Below are 11,035 nucleotides of genomic sequence, written 5' to 3'. Positions count from 1 at the left end.
TACCTTATCAACATGTAACAACTATAAATTACCTTATCTACCTGTAACAAATATAAATTACCTTATCTACCTGTAACAAATATAAATTACCTTATCTACCTGTAACAACTATAAATTACCTTATCTACCTGTAACAAATGTAAACTACCTTATGTACCTGTAACAAATGTAAATTACCTGTCTAGAGACGAGTAAGATATCTTTGTACATGTACAGGTTGTAAATCTTACCTGTGTACATGTACAGGTTGTAAATCTTACATGTGTAAGTGTGACTATTTACAAGATCTCTCACGACTCTATTTATCTCCACAGCACTGCTTTGATTGGTCAACAACATCACGTGACGCTCTGGGTTAACCGCTGCAGATCAGATGAGGCTTGTGTGTGCGGTCCACTGTGACCTGTGTGCTGATGGTGGGAGTACTTCCGGTCTCCGTTTTGTCAGTAAGTTTCTCGTTTACTTCCGGTCACCGGTTTTGTCAGTAAGTTTCTCGTTTACTTCCGGTCTCCGGTTTTGTCAGTAAGTTTCTCGTTTACTTCCGGTCTCCGGTTTTGTCAGTAAGTTTCTCGTTTACTTCCGGTGTTTTAAATCGATTTTACTTTAAAAACTTTCGTTACTCGGCGACTATTGGTCAGATGTATAAACAATTCTCTCCATTAAACCAGCATCATCATACGGTTTACTAACAGAACAGCCACATTTGGCTCACATTGACCCCCCCCCCCGGGGGGGGGGGGGATCACACAAGCTGCATTAGAGTTGACCTGGCTAGTGGGGTGGTAGTAGACATAAGCTGCTGTAGACAATCATCAGTGGCCCGACCCCCCTCCCCCCTTCCTCACTCTTAACCTGGGGGTGCGTCACATGTATGGTAACCTCATGTCATAAATTTAGCTCATTTTGTTCAGTCCCCCAGCCTTGTATTATCGCTGGCACATCATAAGCTCCCTCTGTTCATACTCCCGACTTGTAATAAGCTCTCAGCGAAAATTAAGCTCCTTCCAAATTTTAAGCTCCTTTTCCACACCTAGATCTCCCCATAAAATCCTTACCGTATAGCAAGCTCCTGCTGTGCCATATTAAGCTCCCCCTCCAGTTTTGTAGCACATTAAGCTCATGTAGTTATGCTAATATTTGTCGTATTAACTTGTAAACTTGTTACGAGCATTTAGTCGAGGTGCCTTATTGTCCAGATCATTTTGACGAGAATCAATTTGTCGTATTGTCTGGGCCGTATTGTTCGGGGGCCGTTTTGTCACTTGTCATTTTCCAGTGGAACAGGTCCAGCTGTAGCAGATATTTCCGCCACAGCACACAACGAAAGCTAACTCTGTAATTCCCCGTCAATCGATGGCTCCAAAAGAAAAGGGCAGCCAAGCGAGGCAAGTCTGTGGCCGAATTTCCTGGAGGCGTTAGAGCATATGTCGCACGCGGAGCTAAGCACTGGTCGGCTGGGGTGGTGTTGTCTTTGGTGTAATCAGCCCAGCGGCCGGTCCCTGGGGGGGGGGGGGATGACAGCACAGCCATGATGGCAGGCGTGAATTGTCACGTTCACAGGTGTCATGGTAACGTCATCTTGTATGGTGTTGAAAGTGATTCAAACGACATTTTGTTTCGTTGGGCGTGTCTAACACCTCCAGATGTGTGTAGGTGGGCGTGTCTAACACCTCCAGTTGTGGTTATGTGGGCGTGTCTAACACCTCCAGATGTGGTTAGGTGGGCGTGTCTAACACCTCCAGTTGTGGTTAGGTGGGCGTGTCTAACACCTCCAGTTGTGGTTAGGTGGGCGTGTCTAACACCTCCAAATGTGGATTTTAAAGAATGCTAGCAGTTTTTTAGGGATGGAGCGATACCCTTTTGCGGGCGTGTATTTTCTCCATGAGATGAATGTAAAAACTATAACGTGCGTGGTCGTGGGAACAAGTGCCTCTGTCTGAGACCAACATCCAGTCAGTATTAGTTTCTATGACACCCAAATGGCTGAAACAGAGGCGTAGCGAGGGCGGGACGGGGGTGCGGGCCGCACCGGGTGACACCATTTAGGGGGGTGACACCATGGCTGAAGAGTCGTCTATTTCGTACGTCTATGTCATACGTCTATGTCGTACGTTTCTCTTGTAGATGCTGGAAGTATGAGCACACACACACACTAGTTGTGTTAAAACCAAGTCATTGGCATGAAAAAATATCAAGAACATAGTTTAAAGATAGTTTTGTCTCTAACGTTAGTTAGTTGTTTGTAAAATGTTGACATGAAAAACGCCATTAGCTAAACTAATTTGTCCAGGATTATTTACAAATTGCAGATCTGCGAATCAAACAATTTTTAAAAATGCGTTTATTCCTAATCTGCTCTGATAGATCTGCAGAGGCTTTCAGAAAACAGAAGTTTACAAAGGCTGACAGGTCTAAAGCCACGTTTAAAATCTTTAAGCTTAAATCCCTTGAGCTCCGTGCAGCCTCCTTTATGCCAGACATTGAGTTGAAAGGAATGTCGTATGTCGTATGTCGTATGTTGTATGTCGTATGTCGTATGTCGTATGTCGTATGTTGTATGTCGTATGTCGTATGTCGTATGTCGTATGTCGTATGTCGTATGTCGTATGTTGTATGTTGTATGTCGTATGTCGTATGTCGTATGTCGTATGTCGTATGTTGTATGTCGTATGTCGTATGTCGTATGTCGTATGTCGTATGTCGTATGTCGTATGTCGTATGTCGTATGTCGTATGTCGTATGTCGTATGTCGTATGTCGTATGTCGTATGTCGTATGTCGTATGTCGTATGTCGTATGTCGTATGTCGTATGTCGTATGTCGTATGTCGTATGTCGTATGTCGTATGTCGTATGTCGTATGTCGGATGTCGTATGTCGTATGTCGTATGTCGTATGTCGGATGTCGTATGTCGTATGTCGTATGTCGGATGTCGTATGTCGTATGTCGTATGTCGTATGTCGTATGTCGTATGTCGTATGTCGTATGTCGTATTGGTATGTCGGATGTCGTATGTCGTATGTCGTATGTCGTATGTCGTATGTCGTATGTCGTATGTCGGATGTCGTATGTCGTATGTCGTATGTCGGATGTCGTATGTCGTATGTCGTATGTCGTATGTCGTATGTCGTATGTGGTATGTCGGATGTCGGATGTCGTATGTCGTATGTCGTATGTCGTATGTCGTATGTCGTATGTCGTATGTCGTATGTCGTATGTCGTATGTCGTATGTAGGGAGATCGTGGCTGGACTTCCGGTCTGACACTGCGCATGCTCCGGCAGGAGGTTCCGTCATTTGATTTCAAACTTGTCATCTTTCTGCTGGATGGCTTGTCGTGGTGGTGGTGGTGTGGGGGGGGGGGGGGGGGGGGGGGGGGCATGTATCAGCTACACAAGTTGTAAGATATTCAAACAATTTCTACACGACGAAAATATAAGGAAAAAATAAATCAGACCATACAAATAAAACAGAACTTATTACTTTACCGTCTTTAAACACGAACCCGATTGGTTAAAAAATACAAAACTAAAAACTGGAGATTGAAAACTAAATAACAGCGGTTTTATGTGAAGGTCTTCGGCAGATTGTGCAGTACCTGGATCTAAAAGAGGGATTAAGGATCACGGCTATCTTAATTCCTTCATTACTGCTTTTTAAAAATTTCAAAGATATTTTTTTTATATTTAATCTGCCGGCATTACGCTGCATTATTGGCAGATTATTTTTTCGATTATTTTGTCTCCGATGTTCTAATACTTGCAACAATGGTACGCGCCAAATTTTCTTCTTCTTTGTTCTTAATTCTAGTGTTTGAAGGGATCCCCTCCAACACAATTAAGTATACGTGCCAACCGGTTATGTGCCATATAGGCCGATGACTCCGATTTCAGCCTCCTTTTCTTTTTGGATTTGTTTTCATAGCCTTTGTCCAACCAAGAACAAACTACAAGGCAGCAGTTCTTTGATTTTGGAGTTGTCTCTCCTAGAAGAGTGGCTGTCCCCAGCTAACGAGCCTCTTCTGCCCCAGTGTTCTAACTCGAGACTTTTTGGTTTAGCAGCCATGAACTTTACCTATCCGACCACTCAGACCCCCCCCCCCCCCCCCCTCGCTCTGTCGCAAACTTGCAACCGTTGAATACGCCGAAATATTAAAACACATTTTCTCCTAGTTGTAAAAACATTTTCTGACGTAAATCAGCTTCTAATTAGTTTCTCTTCTTTCTTGTCTGTCACGAGCTAATGGTGTCATCCTATTGGTGACTGTAATGGTGTCATTCTATCGGTAACTATAGCGAATTTTTTTGGTGTCATCCTATCGGTAACTATGGCGACTTTTTCTTTGAGAATTTTAATTTAAAAATTGATCAGGTGATCGGATGAAGATTGGCTAGACAAGGCTGGATTAGACGGAGGTCTCTGGGTAATTTGATCCTGAAACAGACGGGAGAGAAAAATGATGGTTTAATGGGACACAACATCAAGTTTCATGACTATACAATCATCTGGTTAAAGTTAGTAAGACACAATATGAAGTTTCTTGACTACACAATCATCACACAATCATCTGGTTAAAGTTAGTGGCACACAACATCAAGTTTCAACTGGTTAAAGTTAGTGCACACAACATCAAGTTTCTTGACTACACAATCAGCTGGTTAAAGCTACCGACTGGTTACCGACTGGTTATTGGGGGCTGGTGTTAAATCCATAAGGTTGGCAGATTTTAACTAGGTTAAAATGGTTAGATTGTTGTTTTCATGTCTGACTTGCGTGGGTGGCCGGCAAATGGCCAGAGTTGGTTGAGTTAGTGGCAGGGTGAGCAAACCTGTCCCCGGGGGTGGGGCATGCAATATAGAACGTTTCAATCATCCGTTTGCTGCAGTCTCGCATTTCCTAATTGTATTTGACCATTTTTGTTCTGGTAGGTAACTGGTTGCATAGCAACACTGGAACTGGTGACGTAGCTTTCAAACTGAAAGTATTGGTGACTTCAAATGTTACGACTAATGGTGACATTAAATGTTATGACTAATGGTGACTTTAGAAGTTACAACTAATGGTGACTTCAAATGTTACGGCTAACGGTGACTTCAAATTATACGACTAATGGTGACTTCAACGACTAATGGTGACTTCAAATGTTACGACTAATGGTGACTTCAACGACTAATGGTGACTTCAAATGTTACGACTAATGGTGACTTCAAATGTTTACGACAAATGGTGACTTTAAATGTTACGACTACTGGTGACTTCAACGACTAATGGTGACTTCATATGTAACGACTAATGACTCCAATCATTTACTCGGCCACAACTAAATTTTTAAAGAAAATCTTCAACTCCAACTTTCAATTACCAACAGCCCCAATACCTCGGTGCAAGCCGTGTCCCCCAGCAAATGTTGACATTCCCTCAGCACCCGTGGGGCACGAACCCAAATTTAGCCCACAACCCCCGGCACCCCGGCACCCCTGCCCCCCATCATGTCCCTCCCACCACCACGTTCCCCCCACCATGCGCCCCCCCCCCACTACCATGTCCCATCCCACCCCACCATGTCCCCCACACACTCTACCATGTTCCCTTCCCCCCCCCCCACACCCTCCACTACCATGTCCCCCCACCATTCCCCCCCCCCCCCCCGGATGCTGAATGTTCCATTATTCCATCCTCTCGCCTGTGGCTGTACTTAGTTGCTCTTGTCCCCCTCATTATGCAAATCTTCAAGACGCTAAACACGCACGCGTCATATTTACTTCCGGTATCGCAGAGTGAGTCGGGATCTGACGGGATTGTACCACGTGATGCGGCTGTGTAAGATGTGTAAGATGGCGCCTGTGTACAGCTCTGCTGTCCTATCGAGCTGTCCGGGCTGTCACCTAAACCCCTCCACCCCCACCGCCGGCCGCATTAAGACGGTTCTCAAATGGGCACTTTGTCACTGGTCTGCGCGGTCACGTGACTGGCGAGGCTAATTGAATCTGGTTCAGTTCATGAACGGTTGGTGGAGTTGATCGTGTGAGGGAGGGGGAGGTGGGAGGGGGGGGGTGAGTTGTGGGGTGGATAGGAGGAGGGCTTGGGTAGGGAGGGTGTAGGGGGAGGCTAGGGAGGTTTGTAGGAAGTGGGTACAGATGGGTAGAGGTAAGAAAGTAGTTGTTTAGGGGGAGTCTAGGGTAGGGAGGGTGTAGGGGGAGGCTAGGGAGATTTGTAGGAAGTGTGTACAGATGGGTTGATTAGGGGGAGGCTCGGGTAGGGAGGGGGTAGGGGAGGGTTGGGTAGGGTAGGGAGGGGGTAGCGGAGGGCTTGGGTAGGGAGGGGGTAGGGGAGGCTCGGGTAGGGAGGGGGTAGAGAGGTTGGTAAGAAATTAGTAGGGGATGTGGGTAGGTAGTGATGTGTTTAGGGGATGTGGGTAGGTAGTGATGTGTTTAAGGGGTGTGGGTAGGTAGTGAAGTGCTTAGGGGGTGTGGATAGGTAGTGAAGTGCTTAGGGGGTGTGGGTAGGTAGTGAAGTGTTCAGGTGATGCAAGTGTTTACATGTATCTCTACAACATAATCGCCAACACACCCGGCCCAATGAAAGTGTTGAAGTATAAGCTAGAGCTTCTGTTTAGGAGCTTGTCACTCGGGGAGCTTAAAACACTGGCTTTAGCTCATGTCACTCAACCAACACACACCACGTCGAACCAATGAGCTCAACTTACTCTCAGAGCTAATCTAGAGTTCTAATGACGAGCTTAATCCTATACCTCTAACACTGGTCTACCCATCAGTGGCATTCAGTAATGGATGGTCATGTCTGTAATTAGCACGATCTACGGACACAATCAAGGTAATGCCGCCATCAATCCAGTCAATGCCTCGCATTAAATCTCACTAGTCTCCAGTGCTGAGATGTTTGTGTGTGTTTGTATTTGAGTGTGTGGTGTGTGTACGTATGATATGTATGTGTTACGATGTGGCTATGATGTGTGTATGTGGCATGATGCGTGTGTGTGATATGTGTGTATGTGGCATGTGTGTATGTGGCATGATGCGTGTGTATGTGCTATGTGTGTATGTGGCATAATGCGTGCTATGGTGTGTAGTATGATGTATGTGTAGGCTGTGTGTATGTATGTGCTATATGTATGTATCTAAAATCGTGTGACCTGACGATCGCGTGTGCCTGGAGCTTATGACGTCACACTTCTGACGTAGCAGGCTGTACCTGGAGCCAGGGCTAAATTGCCAAGGTAACCACATCCGGTCTGTTTCTTATTACCTGGCCACTCTGAGACCAGCGACAAACACTAATGGTCGGTTACATTAGGAGAAATATGATCGCTTGGTTGCTAGGCAACATCAGGTGCATGATGCCAGGGACTAGTGGAGAAATCTTTTTGTAATGGCACTAGTTTTTCTCACGCCAACCTCTCGTGTATATATATATATATATATATATATATATATATATATATATATATATATATATATATATATATATATATATATATATATATATATAAGACTAGCACACACTGTGACAGTAACAGAGAAAGAAAACGTGTGAGTACTGTTATCGGCTGAGGCAACTCACTCGCAGAAGATGAAACACGTCACAAGTCTAGCCCTCACCCCCACCCCTTCCCTTCCTACTGATAAAACCCACCAATACCAAAGTTTGTCTCCATCAACCCGTCCTGTATCCAACAAATGTTCATTAAAAAAATATCCAACAAATCTTCAGCAAAAAAAATATTTAAAAAATCCTCAGTTAAAAAAATATCCAACAAATCTTCAGTAAAAAAATATCCAACAAATCTTCATTAAAAAAAAATCCAACAAATCGTCAGTAAAAAAAAATATACAACAAATCTTCAGTAAAAAAATACACTACAAATCTTCAGTAAAAAAAAAAATATACAACAAATCTTCAGTTAAAAAAATATCCAACAAATCTTCAGTAAAAAAATATCCAACAAATCTTCAGTAAAAAAAAATCCAACAAATCTTCAGTAAAAAAAAAAATCCAACAAATCGTCAGTAAAAAAAAATATACAACAAATCTTCAGTAAAAAAAATATCCAACAAATCGTCAGTAAAAAAAATTTCCAACAAATCTTCAGTAAAAAATATCCAACAAATCTTCAGTAAAAAAATATACAACAAATCTTCAGTAAAAAAAATATCCAACAAATCGTCAGTAAAAAAAAAATAAACAACAAATCTTCAGTAAAAAAAATATCCAACAAATCTTCAGTAAAAGAAATATCCAACTAATCTTCAGTAAAAAAAATATCCAACAAATCTTCAGTAAAAAAATACACTACAAATCTTCAGTAAAAAAAAATATCCAACAAATCTTCAGTTAAAAAATATCCAACAAATCTTCAGTTTAAAAAATATCCAACAAATCTTCAGTAAAAAAAAAATCCAACAAATCGTCAGTAAAAAAAAATATACAATACAACAAATCTTCAGTAAAAAAAATATCCAACAAATCGTCAGTAAAAAAAATATCCAACAAATCTTCAGTAAAAAATACACTATAAATCTTCAGTAAAAAAAATCCAACAAATCGTCAGTAAAAAAAAATATCCAACAAATCTTCAGTAAAAAAATATACAACAAATCTTCAGTAAAAAAAAAAATCCAACAAATCGTCAGTAAAAAAAATATACAATACAACAAATCTTCAGTAAAAAAAATATACAACAAATCTTCAGTAAAAAAAATATCCAACAAATCGTCAGTAAAAAAAATATCCAACAAATCTTCAGTAAAAAATACACTACAAATCTTCAGTAAAAAAATCCAACAAATCGTCAGTAAAAAAAAAATATACAACAAATCTTCAGTAAAAAAAATATACAACAAATCTTCAGTAAAAAAATATCCAACAAATCGTCAGTAAAAAAAAATATACAAAAAATCGTCAGTAAAAAAAAAATCCAACAAATCTTCAGTAAAAAAAAATATCCAACAAATCTTCAGTAAAAAAATATACAACAAATCTTCAGTAAAAAAAAATATCCAACAAATCTTCAGTAAAAAAAATATCCAACAAATCTTCAGTAAAAAAAATATCCAACATATCTTCAGTAAAAAAAAATACCCAACAAATCTACAGTAAAAAATATCCAACAAATCTTCTGTAAAAAAATATCCAACAAATCTTCAGTAAAAAAATATCCAACAAATCTTCAGTAAAAAAATATCCAACAAATCGTCAGTAAAAAAAATATCCAACAATTCTTCAGTAAAAAAATATCCAACAAATCTTTAGTAAAAAAATATCCAACAAATCGTCAGTAAAAAAAAATATCCAACAATTCTTCAGTAAAAAAATATCCAACAAATCTTCAGTAAAAACAATATACAACAAATCTTCAGTAAAAACAATATACAACAAATGTTCAGTAAAAAAATTTCCAACAAATCTTCAGTAAAAAAAAAATATCCAACAAAAGCGTTTCTTCTCCTGAAGACCTATCGTGTCCAAGCGCAGTAACTCTGTAACGTCCGTATTCATGTCAATAAATGGCCACCGGACACGCCCACTCTGCCAGGGGATATTATAACTTGCTCTTTCCGAGATGACGATTTGGACGTGTCCTCTACACATTTTTTTTTTTTTTTTTGTGAGCGGAAAAAAATATTCAACAATGAACAAGGGAGCGAACAAGCGGGGATGTTTGATGAAAGGGGAGGTAATAAAAGAGAAACCCTGAGTGGGAAATTGATTTTTATCCTTAAATCCCAAATTCTGAAATCCCAATTCTATTTTAAAATTTAAATTCTGCAGCTAAAAGTAGCATCGAAATGCAGGTTTAACTGCCCACTGTCTTAGGCCTTTCTTGTGATCATGTAGCTTGAATCCATATACGCTAAACATGGATGGTTTTACCCACACGCTTAATAGGGATGTTTTATCCACTAAACATGGATGTGTTATCCATACACACTAAACATGGATGTGTTATCCATACACACTAAACATGGACATCCTATCCACTCCAGCCATACACGATAAAACGAGACAATCCCCCATGGAGGAGTCGTATTGCTGGCGTTTGTTCATCTCTCGTCTCTTTACATCACTAGACTTTCTCCACATGTAAATCTCTCTTTACATCACTAGACTTTCTCCAGATGTAAATCTCTCGTCTCTTTACACCACTAGACTTTCTCCACTTGTAAATCTCTCGTCTCTTTACATCACTAGACTTTCTCACGTTGTAAATCTTTCTTTACATCACTAGACTTTCTCCACTTGTAAATCTCTCTTTACATCACTAGACTTTCTCCACTTGTAAATCTCTCTTTACATCACTAGACTTTCTCCAGATGTAAATCTCTCTTTACATCACTAGACTTTCTCCACATGTAAATCTCTCTTTACATCACTAGACTTTCTCCAGATGTAAATCTCTCGTCTCTTTACATCACTAGACTTTCTCAAGTTGTAAATCTTTCTTTACATCACTAGACTTTCTCCACTTGTAAATCTCTCTTTACATCACTAGACTTTCTCCACTTGTAAATCTCTCTTTACATCACTAGACTTTCTCCACATGTAAATCTCTCTTTACATCACTAGACTTTCTCCACATGTAAATCTCTCTTTACATCACTAGACTTTCTCCAGATGTAAATCTCTCGTCTCTTTACACCACTAGACTTTCTCCACTTGTAAATCTCTCGCCTCTTTACATCACTAGACTTTCTCAAGTTGTAAATCTTTCTTTATATCACTAGACGTTCTCCACTTGTAAATCTCTCTTTACATCACTAGACTTTCTCCACTTGTAAATCTCTCTTTACATCACTAGACTTTCTCCAGATGTAAATCTCTCGTCTCTTTACACCACTAGACTTTCTCCACTTGTAAATCTCTCGTCTCTTTACATCACTAGACTTTCTCAAGTTGTAAATCTTTCTTTACATCACTAGACTTTCTCCACTTGTAAATCTCTCTTTACATCACTAGACTTTCTCCACTTGTAAATCTCTCTTTACATCACTAGACTTTCTCCACATGTAAATCTCTCTT

General features: G+C 40.3%; 1 protein-coding gene across 2 annotated transcripts in view; it reads left to right on the top strand.

The window, feature by feature from the left end:
- Positions 1-554: 554 nt before the first annotated feature.
- Positions 555-11,035, top strand: part of LOC131957202 (protein lev-9) — a 26,726-nt gene continuing 16,245 nt past the window's right edge. For both annotated transcript variants that reach the window (XM_059321935.1, XM_059321934.1), the window contains exon 1: positions 555-560. The gene's annotated coding sequence lies outside the window, so the exon portion shown is untranslated. The remainder of the gene's footprint in view (positions 561-11,035) is intronic.

The sequence above is a fragment of the Physella acuta genome, unplaced genomic scaffold (genome assembly GCF_028476545.2).
Source record: "Physella acuta isolate Inbredline_101_S28 unplaced genomic scaffold, ASM2847654v3 ptg001221l, whole genome shotgun sequence".
In the NCBI taxonomy this organism is placed as follows: domain Eukaryota; kingdom Metazoa; phylum Mollusca; class Gastropoda; family Physidae; genus Physella; species Physella acuta.
The sequence above is the reverse complement of the archived record's forward strand: the minus strand, read 5'-3'. Positions and strand labels throughout refer to the sequence as shown.